The following is a 27,951-nucleotide window of genomic DNA, read 5'->3' on the forward strand; positions in this document are numbered from 1 at the left end:
CGAACGGTTGGGGTTTAAACCCTGGCTCGGACTCTTGCTAGCTGTGTAACTTGGGAAAAGTTGCTTAATCCTTCTGAACCTGAATTTTCTCATTCATAAACGACAATGTCAATATTTAGCTCACAGGGTTCAAGGGTGAATTAAATGAGTCAGAGTAGAGATTACCTGGCCCCGAGCAAGGACTCAAGGGGTGGTAACTTCTACCATGGGAACAGTAAATGGGAGATGAAGTTGCCAAATTAAGAGCCCAAGCCGGGCCTTCATTTTTATGGTTGCTCTCTACCTAGGCTGGGAAGCAGTGGAAGCCTTGAAGAACGTTGCCTCGGGCTTGGGCTGGCTTTCACCTTGAAGAAGGATGATTCAGTGTGGAATGCTGGCAGGCTCCTTCGCAGTGAGGATTCTCATGGGTCTAGTTTTGAACTGGACTATCTGGTATTTGAGTTTTCTGTCCAGGAAATCAACTGAGAAAACACTGAGATAAGCGTCTGGCGAGAGAGCTTCTCTAATTTGGTAAGCTGTACTTTTAAAATGTTTACATGACTTAGAGAAATGTTCTTACTGACTTCAGGGCCTGCAGAAGCAAGTGCTCCCACTCCAATAGTCTCTTAGCCATGAACTTGGTTGGTATCAGTCCCAATTCATACGTGCATTATTTATACCTTTGCAGTGCCACAGGAGAACCAACCATTTCTCTCTTTAGAAGGTACCTCTTTTGGACTTCTCAGCATGCCATGTCCTCTTTCTTCTTCCTTCTTTTCTGATAACAGAGAGGCAGTACAGTGTGCTGCCGAAAAGCAAGGATTCTAAAGTCTGGCCGCTTGGGTTTGAGTCCAGCTCCATCACTTACAGGCCATGTTGCCTGGGCCCAATTATTCATCCTCCCATGGCTCAGACACCCCATGTGGAACAGAAAGATGCATAATAGGATTGTTGAGAGCATAAAATGAATCAGTACGCACCGGAGGTAGAACAGATCTGGGTAAGGGAAGTGCTGTATGGTGTTCATTATCATGAACTATTCTAGATGTTTTTAGTACATAGTACTAATCAAGCCTCACAATAATCTTATGAGTAAGTGTGATTTATTCCTATTTCACAGGTGAGCAGCTGAAGCTTACAGTGGTTAACTAGTGTGAGAGCACAATGCTAGTAAACAGAGAAGTAAATCTAGTAGAGAATTAAACCCAGGTTTGTCTGCCTACTTTCAAAGTCCATGCTCTTTCTTTTTTAAAGATTTTATTTATTTATTTATTTATTTATTTATTTACGAGATTGAGAGAGAGAGAGAGAGAGAGCGAGCAAGCACACGCACGAGAGTGCACACACAATCAAGGAAAGCAGCAGGCAGAGGGAGAAGCAGACTCCCTCCTGACCAGGAAGCCCGATGTGGGACTTGATCCCGGGACCCCAGGATCAAGACCCAAGCCAAAGGCAGATGCCCAGCTGACTCAGTCACTCAGGCGTCCCCAAGTCCATGTCTTTAACCACTAATGACCCTGTCTCCCAGAGTAGGTGCTATGCTTTGTTTTTGGATTTCAGTATTGTTTTTTATTTTTTCAAAATTTTTATGTATTTATTTACTTGAGAGAGAGATAGCTAGAGAGAGCACAAACAGGGGGGAGGGGAAGAGGAAATGGAGAAGCAGATGCGCACTGAGCATGGAGCCCCACACAGGGCTTGATCCCGGGATCCTGGGATCATAACCTGAGCTGAAGGCAGACATTGAACTGAATGAGCCACCCAGGTGCCCCTAGTGTTGTGTTCTTTCCTTTTTAAATTCACTTAGCCAGCATATAGTACCTCATTAGTTTTTGATGTGGTGTTCAGTGATTCAGTAATTGTGTATAACCCCCAAAGTTCATCACATTATGTGTCCTCCTAAAATGCCCATCACCTAATTACCCCCTCCTCCAACAACCTGCCTTTTCACAATCCTCAGTTTACTTCCTGGAATTAGGTCTGTCATGGTTTGTCCCCTCTCTGATTTCTTCCCGTTCAGTTCTCCCTCCTGCCCCTACGAGCCTCTGCGCTGCTTCTTATATTCCACGTATGAGCGACGTCATATGATACGTGCCCTTCTCTGATGTATGTTTTGTAAAAACACATTCTTCTCCAGTGTGTTTGGCAATCGTGAGGGGACCGGGCTACCTGAGAAGAGAATCTCTCTCCTGACTGCGGATTCATGAACACTCAAAATGAAAATGGATGACTGGAATTAGCAAATTCTCAGAAAGCACTGGTAGCAATCACAGGAATAATGAAGTCAATTTGTTTCTAGTTATTCACCGACTCACTGCCTTCGACTTGGATATATCCCTGCCCGACTCCAGCCGGCCTGTGAGCCTCTAGCCTTATCCCACCCTTCAGGCAGCTTTGGGATTCATCTAAATTTTCAAACTTTTGCTCTAAATCCCCTAAACATGGAAAAGTGCTTCTAGCAAGTCTAGGGGAGGCATAGTTTAAAGCAGTCTGCTATAAGCATAAGATGTCTTTGAAGACTTGCATTTTATCTTAAAAATCCATGTGGATTTTGCTTATCTCCTTATCTTTTCTTTCAAATGAATGTTTCATTTATGAATAATTTTAGATTCACAGAAAAGTCACAAGGACAGTTAAAGAAACTTCCTGATTCCCTTACGCAGTTTCCCCTCATGTTCACATCTTATATAGTCATGGTGCGTTTGCCAAAACTAAAGATCAACATTTATACATTGTATGCACCAAACTCCAAACTTTATTTGGATTTCCCCAATTTTTCCACTAATATACTTTTCTCTTCCTGGGTCCTACCCAGGGTACCATGTTGTATTTAGTTGTCATATCTCCTTAGTCTCTTCTGGTCTATGACGTTTTTCAGTCTTTCCTTATTTTTCATGGCTTTGATTAAACTGTTTTGAGGGTACGAGTCAGTTTTGTGAGCTGTCCCTTAATTTGGTTTTGTCTGATGTTTTTCTCATGATTATATTGGGGTTATGGGTTTTGAGGAAGAATACCATGGGATGTAGTGTCTTCTCTTTATATTGAGGGTATTTAACAGCAACATGACTTATCAGTGACGATGTTAACCTGGATCACTTGGTTAAGTTAAGCCAAACATTACCAGGTTTCTTCACTATAAAATTATTTTTTAAGCTTTTTTTTAAATTACACTTAGTTAACATAGAGTGTGATATTAGTTTCAGGTGTATGTAAAATGATTATTTTTTTCCTTTCCCTACTCTGTTCTTAGGAGCCTGAGTCACTAAGCTCAGCCCACACTCACAGGGAGGGGAATTAAACTCCACCTCCTGGACATATATTATTTCAAATTATTCTGTAGGCAAGATGTATCTCCTCTCCTCTCCTCTCCTCTCCTCTATTTATTAATTAATTAAATCACTTATTTACATCCGTTTGGCTCAGTAGTGTCTAAACATACTACTTCCTACTTCCACATCTGTGAATGGAATCAACTTTTCAAACGTGTATCCTGAGGATTCTGAGAAACACAGAGAAAACCCATGCTCTACTAGTCGCTTCCTTGCTTCCTCTGAATCATAGACTTTAATGATGGCTGTGAATGAAAGAGGAAGTGAATGACACAGGTGAGCGTCATCATTAGTGCTGTCTCAGGGTAAGGATGTTTGACTCTAACACCAGTGTGTGACCAAATAGCTACTCATATTTTCTTCCTTCCTTCCTTACTTCCTTCTTCTTTCCTTCCTTCTTTCTTTCTTTCTCCTTCCTTCCTTCTTTCTTCTTCATCATCCCCTTCCCCAACCTCTTCCCCTTCCACCTCCTCCCCCTCCCGCTCCTTCTTTTGCTCCTTTTTCTCCCTCTTCTTCAACAAAGAATCACCTTTATTGAACACCAGTGTCAGTTTCTCTATTTGTCCTTCCCGGGATCTTGGCTGCTGTGAGGAATGGAATCGTTGTCTGGCACAGAGTGGAGGAGATCTTATTGGTGTGGGAGAGGCCAACCATAGAGAAGGTGAGGCAGAGGGTAATGCAGACTTGGTGGATGAGGCCAGATGCAAGGAGAGCCAACAGGAGACAGGGAAGAATCTCGGGGAAGATCTTTGCTTGGAATCCTTTGCCAAAGACAACATTCTCAAGATTCCTGGTGGCGTGAGAGAGAAGACTAAAAGGCTGGAGCCCAGCAGGCCCCCCTTGATGGTGAGCTGCTGCGTGCAGGTCAGCTGGAGCTTATACATGTGCATCCCGAGGAAGAACAGCAGGGACAGGAGTGGGGAGAGTGCCAGTGAGCTGCCCGTGCCCACGGCCATCATGCCCTGCCCTTGGGCCCTATCACCGAATTGGGCCAAGAAAGAGGGGAGCCCAAGGGGAACAGCTGTGCGTGTGTGTTACCCCTTCCTATTTCTCCTTTTGATATTCCTTAAGACACACTCAACATGTTTTATTCATTTTTAAAGACTGATTTATTTTTGAGAGAGAGAGAGAACATGCACACACAGGGGTGGGGCCGAGGGGAGGGACAAAGGGAGTGAAAAACTCAACCAGACTTCACACTGAGCTTGGAGCCCCATGGGGACTCACTCTCACAACCCCTAGCTCATGACCTGAGCTTGAAACCAAGAGTGGACCCCTAACCACTGTGCCACCCCTAAAATTCTTTTATATTAAGACTAAGTGCTAGAGGAGGAGCTGATTGAGCCATTTTTCAAAGGTGACTCTAAACTACTCCTTTACAAGGTCTTCAACCACTCAGTAGGCTTTGCAACACGGTAAAAAACAAAAACGGAAACAGAGAGGCAGGGTAGGGCCTCTTTAAAATAGGAAACCTAATGAGAAGACTCGGCATCTGGGCATCTGGAGGCCATTTTTTTTTGTCCTCAGGCCCGAAATCCTGGACCAATTGCAGAGGGGCGGTAGCTCCTGGGTGTTCTCATTGGTCTGCACCCAAGATGAAGGCGGGGCCTTGACTATAAAAAAAGAAGGGAGGCTGGTGACGGGGTTTCTTGTGGGCTGCTGTAGGGTGTTAACGGTGGTGAGTGAGGGAATGTGACATTTTACAGTCCTCCTAGTGGCCGGTTAGGAGGGGGTGAGTGGGAAGAATCAAACTTCTAGATCTTAAGGGAAATCAGGGGCAGCTTACTTTAGAAATGAAAGGCGAATGAAGAAAAAAGACTAAGGGAATCTCAAGCAAACAAAAAACCCAGCTGTTTGCAGACAGAATATCTTCCAGGAGGTTACGGTCACTTCCTGAAGTCATTTTATCAGGCATGTCTTCTTTGAAATACAGATGGAGGAGAAACTTTTCTAACTGTTGGGGTTCCTAAAGGAAGAAGAACATTGAAACTTCCAGTTTTCTTCTCTCATGCTCAAATCTCACTTAGAAGTCACCTGCTTTTAATTGGCTTCTCTTTAACCTCCAGCTTAGAAGATGTTTCAGCAAAATCACTCTTCCAGCTACCTTAGTGCAGTAGTATAACCTTCTAAGAGTACATAGTTCCTATGCTTGAGGCAAATTTGCTAATTTTTGTTTCCTCACAAAAATCTTTTTTTTTTTTTTTTTTAAGATTTTTTTATTTATTCATTTGACAGATCCATAGTAGGCAGAGAGGCAGCAGAGAGAGAGGAGGAAGCAGACTCCTCACTGAGCAGAGAGCCTGATGCGGGGCTGGATCCCACGACCCTGGGATCGTGACCTGAGCTGAAGGCAGAGGCCTTAACCCAGTGAGCCACCCAGGTGCTTCCTCACAAAAATCTTTTAAATGCTTTTTTTAGCCTCCATCTGGACTTGTAAAGTCTTGATTAGAAACTCCTGTTTAAGGTAATGGCAGAAAAAATAATGGCAGAAAGTGACGGAAAACTACTACTTTCGTTTTGGAGACTAAAAGTTTGGAGACCAAGCTTAGCTGAAAATTGAGGGCAGAAAATGTACAGCACTTCTGAATTTCATTTTTCGAGAGAAGGAAGTATCTTTAGTGATAAGTAGTAAAGAACTAAAGTGAATGTCAAGCACCCCATGTGGCTTTTGAGTCTTTTTTTCCCCAGGGAGTTAAGGTTTTTAGCCACAGTCTTTTAGAAGGCAGTTGTCTGACCTGAAAAGGATAAAAAGAAACAAACAAACAAAATTTGTGGGTTGTGGGCTGAAACTCCCCTACTTGAATGTGGAGTTGAGGGGGAAATGTATTACCTCACCTTGGGCTCCTCCTTTAATGTCAGAATTGTTTAGCTGAGAGAAGTTTCCTGCTGAGTAAATGGTTAGAACCCTTGCAGTGGGGGATAATGAGGAAACAAGCTGTTTAGATGGTTATCCAGAGCACTGTGAGAATTGAGGCTTCCCTCAATAAGGAGAGTGGTTGTCCTAGAGAAAGGGGATAATGTGGCATCTTTGTAAGAGATTGATCAAGAGTATCCTATGTGATGGATATATTGACTGTGATCTCCTAAGTGCTACATAGCAAACTGTATTGCAGTTTGTGTTTAGCCATATAAAGTGGTCTCTTGTAAAAATCACACTTCACCTAAACACCTAGGTCTACCTGCTTTGAGAAAAACCTGGAAAAATGGGGGGAAAAGCCCAAGGATACACAACTTTGTCTACCCTCCTCCCAATGAGTGGGGAGTTAATTCTGTTAATACTGTACTCGCGAAGGAAGCTGGGCTCCAGAGCAAAGCTCTTGCCTTATAGATCTTGTGCTCAGGATGTGTATAGTTCTGGGTAAGCCATCTGCTTGATGCAGAATCCCTCAACGGATGAGATCAGGGATCTTGAGTCTCAGCCTTTCCAAAGGACACTGCTAGTTAATGATTACAATTAGAACTGGGTTGTTGGGTCTTTGTGGGGGAGGGACTCCAGCAAGAGGAAGCCCAGGGGTAGCCGGGAGTGGCTTAGCTTCTTCGTGGCTCTCAGAAAACCAATTTTCTCATTACTCATCCTGCAGAGTTCTCACCTGTAACTGTCTCTTTACTGAGAGCAAAGTTTATCTGCTTCTAATAATTCCAGAAGCTGGTATATTAGTGATTTAATGGTCAACCAAGAATTCACTTAAATATAAGTGAAATTGAAGATAAAGTACATGGTATATTTTGTCCACTAGCTCTCTTCCCATTTCTGTAAACCTCATTAACTACACAGGCCATAGGAAATAACAAAAAGCAAACCATATTCCCAACTCCAAATTGACAAAATACTTAAGTGGATAACTGGACAAAATACTGGCCCCTCAATGGAAACCTGGAGACCCTGAAAAGTAGGCTTTCCTCACCTTAGAAGTGCTGGACAAAACCATTGATTCCTACTGTTGGACTAATTAAGGATTCAACTGAAGATGAGTCTCATGAAGCTGCTGTCTCTATGTTGGTGTTACTATAGGGACTTCTGGGGCCTCATGGCTCTAGTTATCAAACCAGTGTATGACGAAAGGTGGGTTAGGAGACCACCCTGTAGCTAGACCATAATTAGGGACGGGAGAGAAGAGGTTGAATGTGTCAAGATTTTTTAATGTCAAACTTCTTTTAGAACAAAACCTGTAGTACAGGATTCTCTGCTGCTAGTGGGAATTTAGCCATGATTTAGGGCAAGTCCTCTCTGTGGATACCTCTGAGCTTTGGCCCGATGTGCCGTCTGTCTGCATTATGGCCTATTGACCTCATCAGCCCAGACCTCTTACGTTTTCTCCTAAAACTTGTCTGAGATTTAGCTCTTCGTAACTCAAATCCTAACAAGCTCTCAGGGTGGCATTAATAGAAATGATTCTGTTGTGTCAAGACCATTTTTTGGTTCAACTCCTTTCTTGGGTTTCGGCTTAGTATCTAGTGTTTACCTAGTGCTGCTCAAAACCAGAGTTCACTGCTACTTTCCCAGGAAACTGGTTGTTTGCTGGATCTAATTTCTTAGCACCAAATTTTAAAGTGTTCACAGTCAAAGACCAATCTCCTTGCCTTAATCGTAGTCAGTCACTGAGAGAAGTACTCAGCAAGTGGAGTAGCAAAACTCAAAGGTGAGAGAACACAATTATAAATTGTAACCAGGTGAACCAAAACGTGTAGAAGCTTTAAGTTTCTCAAGGGTTTTGTTAATGGTAGTGCTCTGAATATTGGACCATTTCCCACGATAAATCTACATGTACATGAGGCAATATTAGATATCCTAATTCTAGCCAGTAGGCTTTAAACCTTTTTTTTTTTTTTTCTTTTTAACCTTGATGCATAGCAAAGAAAAGCCTACTTCAGGAGCAGCAGGGGAAAATATATACTTTATCCAGCTTGCTGCCCCTGTTGGCCCAGAGAATATCCAAGGTTATGGGGAGCATAGTTGGAAATGTTTAAATATGATACTTAGGCTTGTTGAACTCACCCATTTTTTTTTTTTTTTAAATCTCTTCCTATTAAGACACCTCAAGATTGAAGCTGTGACTACAGCATTCTCCAAATTCTCAGGGTCTGTCTAGGGAAACTCCATTTCTAGGCCTAATCTCCTTTCTTCCTCTGGCAGACTTTTGAGTTTGAGTAGAAATGATATCACTCTGGGTCTTCAGGCTTCTGTGATGTGTGTGTCAGTGTTACGTTTGAGGTCTTCAATGGAGACAGTTGGAGAAAATGCTCAAAGGGAAACTGTGGTCTGCATTATGAGTCTGAGTACTTTGATGCATAAAGCAATTTGCTTACATAACTGCCTTTTCACAAACCTGATTCTGCTAAACTCCAAAGACTGACCTTTTTTCCTCTTTCTGCAGAAGCCTGTGGGTGTGACCTATGGTGGTTAGAAGTTATCCAGGTCAGTTTACCCTCCCAAACCAGAGCCATGGTCATGAGACTGGTGACTGCAACAAGTGACTGGCTGCGAGCAAACAACTCTTCTCTGAAGATTGTGTGTTGAGTGAGATTAGTGTATAGGCAGGGAGATTGGATGCCCCTGTGCTGAGCACACTCTGGTAAGGGAGCCTTGCCCTTTGGGAAACTACAGCACAGCTTAAGGAGGAACACAAACACCCAGCTATGGCTCAAGGTGCTTAATCCGTTGCAAAACAAACTCCGCGGAAGAGGGTGAGGGAAAGCATGCTGGCAATCAGAACCAACTTTGAAGTCTGGCTTTTATTCTCTGAATTAATGTTAAAGTGTTGTAGACTTCATCTTTAGCTTAAACTTCTCATTACAATAAAAGCCACGATGACCTTATTTAAAACTTGATGTCTAATCCAGGCATAATCTTACTCAACTGGGGGAGAGAAGGGGCTTTTGAAGAACTGAAGTATGGAGTGAGGGGAATGAAGCTTCACTGCAGTATCAGGAAAGCCCCCGAGCTGACCACAAAATGTAGTCTCACTTCCGCAGTGGGATGGTCTGATGGCAGCAAGGTCAGGTTTGATCTGAAGGAGAAGCTTGGAAAAGCCCAAGGTGGATTTTGGTCTGTGCTATCACTGGTGAGGTTTCTGAAGCATTCAGAGAACTGAGGGGTGTTTATATTGGAGGTAACAGACTAAAGGACAAAGAATAACTGTCAAGATACCTGATGTGGTGGGGAGGGAGAAGATGGGGAGGTGACCCTTGTTTCATCTAGTCCCTGGAATTCAGCTAGAAAACTTTCAAATCATTCTGAACACCTGTGATTCAACCTGAGCTCTAAAAGAATTGCTGCAATTCTATGAATAGAAAAGGGACAACTTGTTCAGGGTAGGAGGAGCAGAGAAATGAATCTGAGGGGATCTATCAGAAGATAAATCCTGCATGGAGGGAGCCTCCATCAGGCAGTTACCAGAAAATGATACAGCAGTGGAGTGCAAAATTGAGACTTCTGGAAGTCTAAGGGACCTCCCTGCCTGAAAGGTGCTCAGGTGAAGTGGGACACAATCCAGGTGGGACAGTGTGTGGTCTCAGGATCCCTGGGGTCACAGAACAGGAGTACCTGAATGTGGCAAAGTTCCCAAGCATTGGCATGGGGAGGCCAGCTGCAATGAGTGAGTTCTGGAGTGGGTTCTCAGCTGTTTGCCATAAGCAGTGAACCATGGCCTCACCCAGGGACCTCACTGCCAGCAGGGGCTGAGCAAGCCACAGAGCTGCAGCAACCCTCCTTCTTCCCATGGGAGGAGTGGCATGGGTGCACAACAGTTTGCAGAGTTTGGCACACACAAATGTGATTGACTGCTTTGCCCTGAGGGTGTACTGAAGAGTGGGAGTGGTGATCATTCAGCTCCTGGGCTGAAGACTGGGGTGCTGCCATCTTCCCCACACACCAAATCAGCACAAAAAGCCTTCAGGGAATAAAAGCCACAGAGAGCAGCCCAAAGTAGCTTACAATTGAGCCTGGCCCCCTGGCAAGGGGCGGTGCAACTCTGCCCACACAAAGATACCTGAGAATCAGTGCAACAGGCCCCTCCCCTAGAAGGCCAGCAGGAACATCAGGTGAATCCCAAGTATGGATCACACAGAACTGAAACTCTTGTGTCGGAGAAAATTAGTATAGAGAATTTGAGGTTTTTTTTTGTTTTTTTCTTATGAGTCTCTAGTCTCTCAGTTTAAAATTTTAAAATTTTTATTTTCCTTTTCATGTTTCTTTATCAACTTGTTAAGTCTTCACTTTCATTTTTATACTTAGCTTTCTTTCACTGTAATTCAATTTTATTTTTGTATGTTTTTCTTTACAATTTTGGGATCAAGGGTCTTCTAACATATCCAGATACACCCAGGACCAAGTGTAACACCCTGTTTTGTCCACCTGGGAGATTATATTCTTTCACTTCCTGGTTGTGGGTCTCTTTGGATTTTTCTAGTGTGTACTTCTCTGGGGTTGTGGTTGATCCTTTTGAGTTTGTTCTCTCATCTACTCTCTGGACAAAATGACTAGAAAGAGAAATTCACAAACAGATAATACTCTCTGCCATAGATTAAATCGATATGGATGGAAGTATGTCAGACGTAGATCCAGAAATAATTATAAAGATACAGAAACTAAAAGAATTTGTGAGTAATAAACCGCCCTGAAAGAAATATTAAAGGGGATCCTGGAAGTGGAGAGCTCCAAATTAACATAGACCAGAAAGGAACAGACAATCTACAGAAACAGGGACTTTACAAGTAATAAAATAGTGCTAAATTCCTCTCAATAGTTACTCTGAATGTAAATGAGCCCAAAACTCTAGTCAAAAGGCACTTGGTATCAGATTGAATAAAGAAGACCCTTTCAGGGGTGCCTGGGTGGCTCAGTGGGTTAAGCCGTTGCCTTTGGCTCAGGTCATGATCTCAGGGTCCTGGGATCAAGTCCCACATCGGGCTCTCTGCTCAGCAGGGGGCCTGCTTCCCTTCCTCTCTCTCTGCCTGCTTCTCTGCCTACTTGTAATCTCTGTCTGTCAAATAAATAAAAAATCTTAAAAAAAAAGTCCTTTCATATGTTGTCTATAAGAGACTCATTTTAGACATAAAGACCCCTCCAGATTGAAAGTAGGTAGGGGGAGAGCCATTTATCATGCTAATGGACATCAAAAGAAAGTGGGGGTAACCATCCTATCAGACAAATCAGACTTTAAACCAATGACTGTAGTAAGGGATGTAGAGGGACACTATCATAATTAAAGGGTCTATTCAAGATCTAAAAATTGTAAGTATTTATGCTTCTAACTTGGGAGAAGCCAATTACATAAATCAATAACAAAATTAAAAACCTTAACAATATAATAGGGGACTTCACCCCACTCATAGCAATGAACAGATCATCAAAGCAGAAGATCAACAGCAAAATAAGGACTTTGAATGAGACACTGGACCAGAGGACTTCACAGATATATTCAGAGTATTCCATCCTAAAGCAACAATATATTCTGAGTGCACTTAGAACATTCTCCAGAATAGATCACCTATTGGGTCACAAATCAGGCCTCATCAAGTACAAAAAGATGGAGATCATACTATGCATATTTTCAGACCACAATACCTTTAAACTTGAACTCACTCACAATAGGAAATTTGCAAGGAACTCAAATACTTGGAGATTAAAGATCATTCCACTAAAACAAAATGAATGGGTCAACCAAGAAATTGAAGAATTAAAGTTCATGGAAACAAATTGAAAATACAACTGTTCAAAATCTTTTGGGGGGCGCCTGGTTGGCTCAGTGGGTTAATCCTCTGCCTTCGGCTCAGGTCATGATCTCAGGGTCCTGGGATCAAGCCCCACATCGGGCTCTCTGCTCAGCAGGGGGCCTGCTTCCTCCTCTCTGCCTCCTCTCTGCCTGTGTCTCTGCCTACTTGTGATCTCTGTCTGTCAAATAAATAAATAAAATCTTAAAAAACAAAAACAAAAAAACCTTTTGGGATGCAGCAATGGTGGTCCTAAGAGGAAAGTGCATAGCAACACCAGCTTTTCTCAAATTAGAAAAGTCTCAAATACGTAAGCTGACCTTCCACCTACAGGAGCTGGAGAAAGAATAGCAAGTAAAGCCTAAACCCAGCAGAGCAGAATTAGTGAAGATTAGAGCAGAATTTGGTGAAATAGAAGCTAGAAGAACAGTAGAATAGATTAATGAAATTACGAGTTGGTTCTTTGAAAGAGTAAGATTGATAAACCCCTGGCCAGATTTAACAACAACAACAACAACAACAACAACAACAAAAAAACAGAGGCTCTCCTGACCAACACCCAGGAAATACAATTTTAAGAACATATTATGAGAACTATATGCCAACAAAGTAGGCAACCTGGAAGAAATGGATGCATTCCTAGAAACTTATAAACTACTAAAACAAACAGGAAGAAATAGAAAACCTGAACAGAACCAGCAAAGAAATTAAATGAGAAATCAAAAATCTTACAACACATAAGAATAGTCCAGGCCAGATGGCTTCCCAGGAGAATTCTACCAAACATTTAAAGAACTAATACCTTTTCTTCTGAAGCTGTTTCGAAAAATAAAAAGGGAAGAAAAACTTCCCAACTCTTTCTGGTGCCAGCATTACCTCAATCCAAAAACCAGAAAGAGCCCACTAACAATTAGAACAATATCTATGATGAACATAGATACAAAAATTCTCACTAAGATACTAGCCAAGAAGATGCAATAGCACATTCAAATGATGATTCACTATGACCTAGTGAGATTTATTTCTGGGCTGCAAGAGTGGTTCAATATTCACAAATCAATCAACATGATACATCACATTGATAAAAGGACAAGAACCACATGATCCTCTGAATTAATGCAGAAAAAAGCATTTGACAAAGTAAAACATCCCTTCTTGATTTAAACTATTCAGTGTTGGGATAGAGGGAACATATCTCAATATCATTAAAGCCATGTATGAAAAGCCCACAGTGACTATCCTTCTCAATGGGGAGAAACTGAGAGCTTTTCCCCTAAGGTCAGGAACATGGCAGGGATGCCCATTCTCACAACTGTTCAACATCATACTAGAAGTCCTAGCTTTAGCAATCAGACAATAAAAAGAAATAAAAGACATCTGAATTGGCAAAGAAATCAAACTCTCTTCAGAGATGATATATACTTTGTGGAAAACCCAACAGACTCCACCCTGAAATTGCTAGAACTCACACAGGAAATAAACATGGCAGGATATACAATTAATGCACAAAAATTAGTTTCATTTCTATACATAACAATAAGACAGAAGAAAGAAATTAAGGAATTGATCCCATTTGCAATTGCTCCCAAACCCATAGGAAACTAGGAATAATCCTAATCAAAGAGGCAAGGGATCTGTACTTACAATAGCCAAACTGTGGAAAGAGCAGAGGGATCCTTCAACAAATGGATAAAGATGATGTATATGTATACAATGGAATATTACTCAGCCATCAGGGTGAATACATACCATTTACATCAACATAGATGGAACTGGAGGGTATTATGCTGAGTGAAATGTCTTTCTCTGACTTACATGGTTTCATTCATGTGGAAGATAAACAGTGCAGAGGATCATGGAAGGGAGGGAAAACTGAATGACAATTCGTGAGAGGAAAACCATGAGAGACTCTTAACTATAAGGAACTGAGGGTTGCTGAAGGGGTGGTGAGTTGGGTGATGGGCAATAAAGAGGACATGCGATGTGATGAGCACTGGGCACTGTATACAACTGCATTATTGGACTCTACATCTGAGACCAACATACTACATGTTGGCTAACTAAATTGAAATAAAAAAAAACAACAACCTGGTATAACATTTTTTGTTGTTGTTGTTTCAGGTATGAAGTTTAGGAACTCCCAAGTAGATGGGATGTGGAATAAACAGCATCTTGTAATCTTGTCTAGTTCTTTGAAATCAAGTTCTCATCCCAAAGAACCCTCAACTTCTGAAACAGCACAAGTGGAAAGCTTCTAGATCACAAAGTTCTTGGCAAATTATTTATAAAGAATTTCTAGGAGACTCCAGATTGATGCTGTCCAAGAGACACATGAAAAACAAAGTACAAACCACATACTATAATCCTGAGTGTTATAGTAACTCCATTAAACTGAATTTTAACCCAATAGATGGAATAGATTTCAACATGTAATAAAAGAAAACAAAGGCTTATATTTTGATAGTTCCTAAAGTTTAGTATTCATTTTAAAATTACAGTACATCCCCAATCAGACTAGCTCTGTCTCAAGTGTTCAGTGGCCAGTGGCTGTTCTGTTGCAACAGATGAAAGGTATTTGGTTGGGGCAGGAGGGCGGTGTCCTACTATCCCTCTCTAATGCTCTAAGATGACCTGTGTAGAATGCAGTTTCAGTATTGCTGTCAGTTGACTGTAAACTTTTGAAGAAGGAAATTCCCATGAATCAACACTTGGAGCCATTTAAGCTGTTTACTTGGACTTTGTCAGAATGATTGCCTTTGTGTTTAACATGATCCTACGTTAGCAATATGGCCATCTTCCACACCCCTAGCAAGCACTTTATTGGATTATTGCTGACCAACTTCGTTCTGAAATCTTCAATGCCATGTATATCCAAACCACACAGGCTTAAGCTTAGTTTAGTAACTCACAGCTAGTCTAAGTACAGGATACTGGAAAAGGACCACATATAGCTCTTACCTTTTGAGTATTTTCTAATTAGTGGTATCCTAAAGAGACCAAGTACTTAAGCATTTATTATCTAACTTACCAGAGCGTCTACTCTTCACTACAATCCCAGGCCTCCAGCATACATACCAGAGTTTATTCACTGTGGGAGAAACTGTCTTGCACTGTGCTGAATTACACTCCAGTTAGGCTGAGTGCTCTTCAGTGATGGTCTGTTACCGAAACTGCTTCTAAGCCAACTGAAGTATAGACTTAACCTAATAGATGGGTTAGGTGGGGACTTACCAGGACTGGAGATGATGTGCCTGTATAAGAACCAATGTAAATGGATATAAAACTGAATTAAGTTTTCCAGAGAGTAGGGGGGAATCCTTATAACACAACTACTCAACACTTTCAAAGTAAACTGATTGCATCTGGATTGGAATTTAGTACGACTGGGCTAGTTTCCCCCCAGGCATTCACATTCTTGGAGGCATCTACGTCTGCCAAGGGGAAGCTGTTGTACTGAGAGTTGTAGAGAAGTGCTGATGTATTGGGAAGGTAGAAGAGAGGAGAGTGTCTCCTTCCTTAGACCTATGTCAGAAAGCTGTGGTGAGGCTGAGCCCCAGGTTGAAGGTGGGCAGCTCTAGGGTCAAGATGTCTGGTGTATGGAAGCAGGGCAGTAGCCTCATGTAAGAACCATAGCTGCATCCTCGCATCGTGAAATGAAGAGGATGCAGGTCTCCTTGGCACATCTAGAAAGTGGGAAGTTGTTAAGCCAGTAACACTTCCCTCAGGAGCTTTTGGGCAGTTGACATAAATAAGGCCAGAGCAGAACTGGAACCAACTTTTTCATGAGCCAGGGGCCCAGAAATGAAAGGCTGCTCTGGGGGAGGTCTTGCTATTGTGGGGGTGGTGGTGATGGTAGATGTAAGCCAAAAAAAACTGTATTTGATGTTATCTTGCTCAGTCACAGAGGGCTAAATCATGAGAGGAACAATTGGGGTTTCCTGTTTTAGAGGCATACCACTTCGAATAGTACACAATGTAAAGCTGTAATACCTGAGCAGTTATAGAATAGAAGCAGAGTCAGGGTCTTTACTGTGTGCTAATTAAGGAAATACTTCATAATCGGTAAAAAGCCATCCACGTGCTGAGACTGCAAGTTCCTTAGTGATGCTAGCCAACAGCAGCCCCAAAGTTGAGAAATGGGAGCCTAAGCAATGTCCGTGTGGCTGTTGATTGTCCAGGTGGCCGCTACTGAGATCTCTGGGGTGGCTGAGCAGGCACGTGCAGCATCTGCCTGATTCTTCGGAGCTTCCCAGTGTTGTGGAGAAGAGCAAGATGCTTGTGGTGTTTCTATATCTAGGCGACTTTAAAATTTAGACCTCAGGTTGATGGCTAACCTGCAGATATGTCTTGTAGCATCTTGTATGCAGACAACCCAGACATCCTTGAGCTGCAACAAAACTTTGGAAGCCTAATCCGGTCATTGGAGTAGTTGACCTACCGGTATTAACTCTTGTTAAATCATAGCTGGGGGTACCATCTCCAAGCTGGTAGTTATACTATAAAACTCAATAAATGACTTGGAGTTACTAAAATGTTTTGGAATAACTTAAGACTCGGCACTACTACTATACAATATCCCTGATTTAGTTGCTAAATATCGTTGAAAATTTTTCCTACTTAAGACTCCTACCTTAAGCCTCTATGTGTTTACTATTTCATTATATATTCGAGGAAGCTGGGAGCCCACCTATGTTGTCACGTGTTGATAATTCTATTTCACCTGGAAGCTCACGTGCTTTGTCCGCACTGCTGCATCTCTGGATTTCTTGAGATTAAGAGTCAACAAGTACAGTCTGTGGCTTTGGCTCAGCTTCTAAATTATGCACAACAAACTGTACAATAATTAAAGCATTTTCTCAGTTCTTAACCAGTTAGCTTATAGAATAGGCTGGGCCAGCTTTTAAGTAGGAGCCGGTATTAATGCAAGAGTGGGCCACTAGGGGTTAGGCTTTGGAGAGACAAGTAAACCATGTAGAAACTGGAAAGGTTTTTACCTAAAAAAATCTTGTCCAGTTACCTTAACCTGCCTTTTACTGGCAATTGTTGTTTTTACAGGCAGCACTTTCTTTGTTCTTTTGAACTACTTAGAAAATTTCAAATCTCCTAGAATAATAGTGGTTCCTTCTACCCAGTCTTAAGGTGAACATCAGTATTCTTCCCAAGCTAAGCTTTAGCCACTATTCCAGCAATAAACATTTGTCTAGGAGAAGTCTGCAAATGCCAGCCATTCTTGACCTAATGTAACAAGATTACTTTGGAAGACCACATCCAAGAGACTGGTCACAGATCTGACGCAGGATGAAGGCAGTTCTTAGAGACTTAATCTTAGGTAACAGCCCTTGACTATTGAAACAGAACCAGTCTTGATCTAAATGCTTAAATACAATAGACAAAGGCCCTAGGCACGGGGAAATGGACCCGTATTTGACTTGACTCAATGCTTTTAACCTGCTCTACTGCCAGCTGTCAAATATCAAGTTTGTCACCATTAGGTAATGCTAACAGATGAAGTCCAGTCAATGTCTCTCCCTGTCCAAAGAATCTACAGGATTAAGTGGCAAATGATCTTGTCTGGTAACAAAGCTTCCTCAAATAGATAACTCTAAGTTATAACTGTGATTCACAGGGTTTTTCCCTTAAAGTTTTCAAACCTGAAAGCGTGGAAATGTATTTTACAGGGTTTGTTTCATTTATGATCAGATGCTGAAAGAACTGCCTGAGTCTTGGCAACCTGGCTGGTAGTTGGCGTATATCCCTATTACTAATAATTGGAATTAATAGGCCTCCCAGTTTAGAAGGGGTCTGGAAGTTTCCTGAAGCGCTGCCTGTTGCCTACTTTCCTGCTCTCCTCTCATCCTCCTCATTCATTGGAATTGTGGAATTGGGTGTTTGAAAATGCTTATTTGAAAGGCTCCTCTCTCCAGGGTGAGGAAGACTTATCAGATCACTTGACGAGCTTGATAGGATGACTAAATGCCATGGGAACCCCAATCTAGACAACATAGGTATTACTCAAAACGTTAGAAATTCAAGTTGAGGAAGCCAGGTTTGTGTCTATTCAGTGTTCAAAGTGAATACTTCATGAATGCGGCTTCTGTTCATTTCTTCCTGCTGGGTTGAGTGTGACCCATAACTGGCAGTTATTCCACTTTTGTGGTCAACTTAAAGCAGATCTTTAAAACACCCTGGATCCATGGTATAGCGCTCCTTTTGTTTGGGTTATTCTGTATATTCTGGTTATATTCTCATGTCTCCATACTAGTTATGCTCTTGTTCGACTTTCTACCACTTTTAGGCTACTCTTATGCTCATTCTATTCCCAATCTTCAATCCATTTTTACCATTTGCTTTAAACTTTAGTGGATATTGAGGATTCTGGTTCTCCCTTTTATCCTTAGGCTATCAAGGATTTTCAGTCTATATAATTGTTCATTGCTCAAACATGTAGAACCTGGTCATGGTTATGTGAACAGTAGATCAGGGTCATGACTGACCATATAAAACATGTGCAGATATGGACAAGGCATAATAGCAACAGTAACTAAAACATCATATTCATATTCTGAATGTTTTACATGTTTTGGTTCAGAGTGGCTTCATTTCATAGAGAAAAATCTGAGGCCCAGAGGTTGTTACTTTCTCAATCTCTCAACCTGGGAAATTGTTCATCTTGGGTTAGCTGTCTTTATGTATACAGTTAAACTGCCCTTACAATGACTTGCTATAATGTACTGATAGAACAAACATTTCCTCAAATGCTTTGTGTTATAGTTAAGTGTTAGGTAACACGTAAATAGTAAACAATCTCTAAGCTAAAACTGCACCTAATCAAGTGGATGCCATTCCTACCTTGCTCAGCAGGAAGCTAGACATCTTAAGGGACTTGTCACTTCCTGTATGTCTTATCTGTTCACCCAGTTCCTGGGTACACTGACTCAAATGTCAACCATGGGTAACATAGGGCATCTACCATTATGTGAATGGAAGCTTTTGCTGTGGCAAGATGACTGATTAAATGTCATGAGCTTAGTCATGTACACATTTGCTTCAGACTAAATGGCCAAATAGACATAAAAAATGTGGTATAAATCTCTCATAAACACTTGGAAGGTATTTTTCCATCTTTTCTCATTTTTGTGGCTTAACTCTATTAGATCTTTCTGGGTTGTCCTAATAAACTAAAATCATTTAAGAGCTGCTGCTTGATACATGTATGCACTTAATTCTATGTAATAGTAAAATCTAGATTTATGTAACAGACTACCTATGTGATTCAGTGAAACAATCAGTACCTGTCATCTGATAAACTAGAACTGATGTAGAAATCTTCCTCTGAGGTATTACAACAGTCAATTTCTACTTCTACTAACTTACCAGAGAATGCTTGCATGTACTGGCCAACTGCCTGTTAAATGAATCTCAATTACTCAGTCCTAGGTAGTTACCAACTTTTATAGGTGAGGCTCAGAGGCTGTCTGAAGCCTCCCTTATAAGAGGTACTGGGATTTGAGCCCTATGTCTGGTCCAAAGCCAGATACTCGTTCTGTTACATGCAGAGGGGATAGGATGGTTGTGGCAATGCTTCCTTCAGCCTCTGACTCCCCTTACTGTCCATTGCTTCTATTCTTTCTGGAACGGGTGGTTAACACCTTTGTTATCCCAAGCAACTAACTTATTCTACTCACCTTGTCTTCTGTTTGGCTGTTCAGCTATGCATACTTCAGTACTATTAAGACAGTTGTGCATCTTCATGGGGACCTCCAGGCCTCTCTGACCCCTTTGCTTTATCTGAATATTTGAGCTGCTGCTTTTTTCTCCTTGTTAACTTCACTTCTTTCCCAAGTAACAATCTTAAAGGTTTTATCTGTCATGCCTTTCTGATAAACCTCAATCCTGTCTGAATCTAAGGGTCTACTTTGTCCTAACACTGTGAAGGCAGAGCTTGGATGAATTCTTAAAGATGAAGGCGGATTTACACCTCTAAGCTTACAACCGAATTTGGATTCTCCCCACTGCTGAATATCACAGAAGGAAGGCGAGAGAAGGTAGAAAGAGGAGCGAGAGTTATTAGGCAATCTTAAGCTTAGACTCCCCTTGTGCCCTCTCCCTGGCCCCTGCCCCACCAAAACTAGGTAACTTTTGCTTAATTTTTGTAACAGAAGTTTCCTCTTGCCTTCAGAGATTATAAACAAGTTGGTAAAACGTGACATTAATAACTGTAAATCAATGTGGCACAGGAATTGAAGCTGGTGTGTTGCTCTTTATCCTCACCAATTCTTGCATGTTAAACTCACCAACCTAAGTAGCTGCCATGTTCTAAGACGGATTGCACCCACTGACTTCCTCCTTTCTGAATCTCTGGTATCCGATTGTTGGAGGCTAAGTCCTGGGTCTGTCCCTAAGCAGGAGGGACACTAGAAGGGAGCCCTTGCAGTGGCAAAACTCAAAATGAAATTCTCAAATGGTTCAAGAGATTTTAGGCATCTAGGCACATGACACTTCTACAACTATGTTGAATGACTTGTCCTAGGAGGGCTTTGGTGACTGTTTCTAACCAGGTCAGCAGACAGCGGAGGCTCATGTGTTCTTTGGAAGATTGTATGAAATTGAGAACAGGTGTCTTAGGGTAGACACCTACTAAAGTGTTTGGTTATATCTCTGCACCTGTGGTAAGGCATTCCCTCTTTAAAGTGGCAGTGTCCACCCTGGAAACCCCAAATTTTCTAAGCAATTTAGCAATAGCAGTCATGGTTTCACAACTTAGTCAAGCTCTCCTCTTTTTCCTGGTTGTTAAGTGCCCCCTGTTGGAAGATGGGTTAAAAGCCCTAACTGGTGATCATGCCCTGTTTGGAAAGAGCAAGATCCTGCGTGTTGAAAGGACCAAGGCTGCACAAACACGAAGGCATGGTGTTAGACTTTGTCGGTTCACTCCCTGTGGCATTTGCTTTGATATGTATTTGCCATAGTCTTTGTTTGGGCTTTTTCCAATCTGGGTCTCTTATCCCGGGGCAATGCTTTATAGAGTTGGTGTCAGTATTTATAAATGCCATTCCTCCATTTCTCCCTGTAAAGGCTAGTTGTTTTGTCTGTATTTGCTGAAATTTGAGAATGGGTAGGGTTGGAAGTTTTAGACTGGTTGAGACTCTGAATGTTGGCTTCTGATATTAAGAAAGAAAAGGATTTCTTCCAACAGCTATCTTCTGATTTTTAGGTAGAAGCTTTTGAGCCTGGGCTTAATGGGATGGCAGGAGTAAAATGGTTAATGTTCTGGTAGTAATAACTTATCAAAGAAATTATAAGGCTGGGTGTCCCAGACAGTCTGAGATATACAATTGGATGTCAGGTCAGTTTGTTTCTAATCTGTCACAGGCCAATACTTCATAGAATATAGTGAAAAAACCAGAAAACCAATCTCTAGTAGGTCTGATAGATGCAGAATTATATTTTGAAAACACTCAAAGAGGAAGAAATAAAAATTTTATATTGACTCTTTAAAATAATTGACTCAGGGGAGCCTAGGTGGCTCAGTCAGTTAAGTGCCTGCCTCTTGGTTTTGGCTCACGTCATAATCTCAGGGTGGTGAGATCAAGCCTCAGGGTAGCCTCTGTGCTGAGTGTGGAGCCTACTTGAAATTCTCTTCTTCTGCCCATCCCTTCCCTGCCCCACTCAGGTGCATGCATGCTGTCTCTATCTAAAAAAAAAAATATTAAAGTGACTCAGAATTCTCCTTCCTCTGCCATTTTGTTCAGATCCTCAATGACAACCCCTCCCCCCCCAAAAGTTTTACCAACTCCTTGGGCATTACTGAGCCCAGTCTAGTTGACACATGTAAGCAGCTATGCCAGTAGTTTACACCAGTGGAGTGCATAATGTGCAGATCATTTTGCTGTTCCACATTCACAGATGCACCATAGTCCATAGGTTAAAGGTCTGAACTCCAGATTTAAACTGTCTGGTTTGAAATCTTGACCGACTATTCTCTGTCAATTACTAGTATGTAATCTGAGCAAGTTAGTTCACTTGTCAGTGCCTCAATTTCCTCATCTGTAAATAGTACCTATCCATTTTAAAAAATTATTTTTATTAACATACAATGTGTTATTTGTTCCAGGGGTACAAGTGTGTGAATCGTCTGGCTTACACACTTCACAGCACTCACCATATCACATACCCTCCCCGATGTCCATAACCCACCATCCTCTCCATACCCGCCATCCCCCCAGCAACCCTCAGTTTGTTTTGTGAGATTAAGAGTCTCTTACAGTTTGTTTCCCTCCCCGGTCCCATCTTGTTTTATTTTTTCCTTTCCTACCCACCAACCCCCCAACTCTGCCTCTCAGCTTCTTCCTATCAGGGAGATCATATGATAATTGTCTTTCTCTGTTGACTTATTTCACTCAGCGTAATACCCTCTAGTTCCATCCATGTCATTGCATATGGCAAGATTTCACTTCTTTTGATGGCTGCATAGTATTCCATTGTGTACATATACCACCTCTTTATCCACTCATCTGCTGATGCACATCTAGGTTTTTTCCATAGTTTGGCTATTGTGAACATTGCTGCTATAAACATTTGGGTGCACAGGCCCCTTTGGATCACCATATTTGTATCTTTAGGGTAAATACCCAGTAGTGCGATTGCTGGGTCATAGGATAGCTCTATTTTCAACTTTCTGAGGAACCTCCATGCTGTTTTCCAGAGTGGCTTCACCAGCTTGCATTCCCACCAACAGTGTAGGAGGGTTCCCCTTTCTCTGCATCTTTACCAACATCTGTCATTTCCTGACTTGTTAATTTTAGCCATTCTGACTTGTGTGAGGTGGTATCTCATTGTGGTTTTGATTTGTATTTCCCTGATGCTGAGTGATGTGGAGCACTTTTTCATGTGTCTGTTGGCCATCTGGACGTTTTTTTTGCAGAAATGTCTGTTCATATCTTCTGCCCATTTCTTGATTGGATTATTTATTCTTTGGGTGTTGAGTTTGATAAGTTCTTTATAGATTTTGGATACTAACCCTTTATCTGATATGTTGTTTGCAAATATCTTCTCCCATTCTGTCAGTTGTCTTTTGGTTTTGTTGACTGTTTCCTTTGCTGTGCAAAAGCTTTTGATCTTGGTGAAGTCCCAATAGTTCATTTTTGCCCTTGTTTCCCTTGCCTTTGGCGATGTTTCTAAGAAGTTGCTGCAGCTGAGGTTGAAGAGGTTGCTTCCTGTGTTCTTCTTAAGGATTTTGATGGACTCCTTTCTCACATTGAGCTCTTTCATCCATCTTGAGTCCATTTTTGTGTGTGGTGTAAGGAAATTGTACAGTTTCATTGTTCTGCATGTGACTGTCCTATTTTCCTACCATTTGTTGAAGAGACTGTCTTTTTTCCATTGGACATTCTTTCCTGTTTTGTCAAAGATTAGTTGACCATAAAGTTAAGGGTGAATTTCTGGGCTCTCTATTCTGTTCCATTGATCTATGTGTCTTTTTTTGTGTCAGTACCATACTGTCTTGATGGCGACAGCTTTGTAATAGAACTTAAAGTCTGGAATTGTGATGGTACCAACTTTGGCTTTCTTTTTCAACATTCTTTGGCTATTTGGGTTTTTTTCTGGTTCCATATAAATTTTAGGATTATTTGTTCCAAAAAAATGATGGTATTTTGACAGGGATTGCATTAAATGTGTAGATTGCTTTAGGTAGCATAGACATTTTCACAATATTTGCTCTTCCAATCCATAAGCATGGAATGTTTTTCCATTTCTTTGTGTCTTCCTCAATTTTTCATGAGTACTCTCTAGTTTTCTGGATACAGATTCTTTGCCTCTTTGGTTAGGTTTATGCCTAGGTATCATATGGTTTTGGGTGCAATTGTAAATGGAATTGACTTCTTAATTTCTCTATCTTCTGTCTTGTTCTTGATGTATAGAAATGCAACTGACTACTGTGGATTAATTTTATATCCCAACTTTACTGAATTCCTGCACAAGTTCTAGCAGTTTTGGAGTGGAGTCTTTTGGGTTTTCCACATAAAGTATCATGTCATCTGCAAAGAGTGAGAGTTTGACTTCTTTGCTGATTTGGATGCCTTTTATTTCTTTTGTTGTCTGATTGCTGAGGCTAGGACTTTTAGTACTATGTTGAATAGCAGTGGTGATAGTGCAAAGCCCTGCCATGTTCCTGACTTTAGGGGAAAAGCTCTGTTTTTCCCCATTGAGAATGATATTTGCTGGGAGTATTTCATAGATGGCTTTTATGATATTGAGGTATGTACCCTCTATCCCTACACTGTGAAGAGTTTTGATCAAGAAAGGATGCTGTACTTTGTCAATTTTTTTTTCCAGTAACTATTGAGAATATCATATGGTTCTTGTTCTTTCAATTATTAATGTATTGAATCACATTGATTGATTTGTGGATCCTGAACAAACATTGCAGCCCAGGAATAAATCCCACTTGGTTGTGGTGAATAATCCTTTTATTGTACTGTTGGATTCTATTGGCTAGTAATTTGGTGAGAATTTTTGCATCTGTGTTCATCAAGGATATTGGTCTGTAATTCTTTTTGGTGGGGTCTTTGGTTTTGGGATCAAGGTAATGCTGGCCTCATAAAATGAATCTGGAAGGTTTCCTTCCATTTCTATTTCTTGGAACAGTTTCAGGAGAATAGGTATTAATTCTTTTTTTAAATGTTTGGTGGAAATCCCCTGGGAAGCCTTCTGGCCCTGGGCTCTTGTTTGTTGGGAGATTTTTGATGGCTGTTTCAATCTCCTTACTGGTTATGGGTCTATTCAGGTTTTATATTTCTTCCTGATTCCATTTTGGTAGTTTATATGACTCTAGGAGTACATCCACTTCTTCCAGATTGTAAAATTTGCTGGCGTATAGTTGCTCATGTTTTTACAGTTGTTTGTACTTCTTTGGTGTTGGTTGTGATTGTTCCTTTCATTCATTATTTTATTAATTTGGGTCCTTTCTCTTTTGTTTTTGATAAGTCTGGCCAGAGGTTTATCAATCTTATTGATTCTTTTAAAGAACTAGCTCCTAGTTTTCTTGATTTGTTCTACTGTTCTTTTGGTGTCTATTTCATTGATTTCTGCTCTGATCCTTATTTCTCTTCTGCTGGGTTTAGGCTTTCTTTGCTGTTCTTTCCCCAGCTCCTTTAGGTGTAGGGTTATGTTGTGTATTTGAGAACTTTCTTGTTTCTTGAGAAAGGCTTGTATTGTTATATACTTTCTTCTCAGGACCATCTTTGCTGTGTCCCATAGATTTTGAGCAGTTGTGTTTTCATTTGTTTCCATGATTTTTAAAAAATATTCTTTAAATTTCCTGGTTGACCCATTCATTCTTTAGTAGGATGCTTTTTAGCCTCCATGTATTTGAGTTCTTTACTTTTGGCATACAACCCAGGTCCTCATCAATGCAGCTGGGGTCATGTCAAATCCTGTGAGACAACTCCAAGTGATGGAGGGCAACAGTCTTCCTTGGCCAAAGCCCAGATCAAACATGGGAAGATCCCTGGAGTTTTCATGTTTTCCTTTAGATAGATCTGATAAGTGTGGAGAATCCTTAACTTGCTCTTGTCATTTAAAGGTAAGAGATATTGTCACTTAAAGCTAAGAAATAATTGTTGTTGTTCACTTGATTGCCTGCACGTAAATTGCATCTCACATGTAGCCCACGCCCTACACAAATCTATATCCTGTTTGTAATTGGATCTTGTGGAAGATATAAAAAGAAGTTATTGTAGGAAATAAAGACCTCTACTGGTCAGCAGTTGGTAGTCTCCCCATCACTTTGGCTCCAATCACCAGGATCTCCACCTCGCAAAGGTGACATTCCCAACTTTCCTCTTGTGGTTGAGTTCTAGTTTCAAAGCATTGTGGTCTGAAAATATGCAGGGAATGTTCCCAATCTTTTGGTACTGGATGAGACATGCTTTGTGACCCAGAATGTGATCTATTCTGGAGAATGTTCCATGTGCACTAGAGAAGAATCTCTATTCTGTTGCTTTGGGATGGAATGTTCTGAATATATCTGTGTTGTCCATCTGGTCCAGTGTGTCATTTCAAGTCTTTATTTCCTTGTGATCTTTTGGTTAGATGATCTGTCCATTTCAGTGATGGGGGGGTGTTAAAGTCCTCTACTATTATTGTATTATTGTAGATGTGTTTCTTTGATTTTGTTGTTTTTTAAAAAGATTTTTATTTATTCAACAGACAGTGAGAGATCACAAGTAGGTAGAGAGGCAGGCAGAGGGGGCCATGAATCAGGTTTCCTACTGAGCAGAGAGTCCAATGTGGGGGTCGATCCCAAAACCCTGAGATCATGACCTGAGCCAAAGGCAGAGGCTTAACCCACTGAGCCACCCAGGCATCCCTTTGATTTTGTTATTAATTGGTTTATATAATTGGCTGCTCCCATGTTTGGGACATAGATATTTAAAATTGTTAGATCTTCTTGTTGGGAAGACCCTTTAAGTACAATATAGTGTTCCTCCTCATCTCTTATTATAGTTTTTGCCTTAAAATCTAATTTATCTGATATAAGAACTGCCACCCCAGCTTTCTTTTGATGTCCATTAGCATGGTAAATTATTTTCTACCCCTTCACTTTAAATCTGGAGGTGTCTTTGGGTCTAAAATGAGTTTCTTGCAGACAGCATATTGATGGGTCTTTTTTTTTTTAATCCATTCTGATACCCTATGTCTTTTTTTTTTAAGATTTTATTTATTTTATAGAGAGAGATCACAAGTGGGCAGAGAGGCAGGCAAAGAGAGGGAGAAGCAGGCTTCCTGCTGAGTCCTCAGAGAAAAGCAGCCAATCACTCCCATCTCCCTGATCTCCTACTGTGCTCCACGCTCACCTGGCCTGTGACTGAGCATTTCAATCTCTAGCACATTAGCCACTTTTGGAGTCTTCAAACCCAGCAGATTCTTGCAGTGTGCTCTCATGCTGCTCCTCCCAGAGGAGGAAGGAGGGGGTATCCCTGGATCTGCCCCTTGTGGGATCCCTGCTTGAAAGGCAGTGGACTGACTGTGCCTTGGATCATGGTTTAAGGTAATCCTGAGCTGAGAGCACACTCTTGTCTCTGTCTCTGTAGCCAGCTTCCCTGCTCCAATACCTGGCCGCTCTGCTACACTCATACACCCCTGGTCTTTCTGTGACCCCACAGGTCCTGAGACCACACTGCTCCTGCAAGTGTTCCATCCCTCACTTAGCCTCTGGAGCAATGTCCCTCTGTGGAGCAGACTTCTAAAAGTTCTGATTTTGCACTCTGCTGCTCTACTGCTTGCCGGGAGCTGGCCCCTCCTCCCATGGTCTCTCTTTCTGTATATCACCTCGGATTCACTTCTCCACATGTCCTACCTTCCAGAAAGTGGTTGATTTTCTTTTCCTAGAATTGCTGCTTTTCTTTTATTTGATCTCCTATTGAGTTTGTAGGTGTTCTGAATTATTTGATAACTATCTAGCTGAACTTCTGGGACCAAATGATATTTAAGTCTCCTACTTGTCTACCATCTTGCTCCTCCCCCCAAACTACCATGTCTTAATAACTTTAGAGGGACTACTCCTATAGAATTAAGTTGATCAGAATTAGAAGTCTCTGAAGCCATCACAGCAGCCTCAGGAGATAAAATATGGTATTACCTAATTAATTTTGGATAAGTTAATTTCCCCTCAATCTTTCATTGCTAGCCAGTTACAACTTTATCTTGTAAAGCTGTGGATATTGCTCTGCCAGACAAAGGTATTTCAGATCTGAATTTACTATGCCTGGATCTCTTGATGGAAAACAAAGTTTGAGATGTTCTAATTAAAATAAAACAAAAGAAAACAAAACACAAAACTTGAAGTCTTAGCAGATTTGCAACGTTAAGAATCCCTACTTGATTTTTTTTGGGGGGGGGGTCAAATTATGTAATGTTTAATGACTTCATT

General features: G+C 41.2%; 1 pseudogene; it reads right to left on the bottom strand.

The window, feature by feature from the left end:
* Positions 1-3,839: 3,839 nt before the first annotated feature.
* On the bottom strand, positions 3,840-4,270 carry LOC132003153 (keratinocyte-associated protein 2-like; annotated as a pseudogene).
* Between the last annotated feature and the right edge of the window lie 23,681 nt (positions 4,271-27,951).

The sequence above is a fragment of the Mustela nigripes genome, chromosome 1 (assembly GCF_022355385.1).
Source record: "Mustela nigripes isolate SB6536 chromosome 1, MUSNIG.SB6536, whole genome shotgun sequence".
Classification (NCBI taxonomy): domain Eukaryota; kingdom Metazoa; phylum Chordata; class Mammalia; order Carnivora; family Mustelidae; genus Mustela; species Mustela nigripes.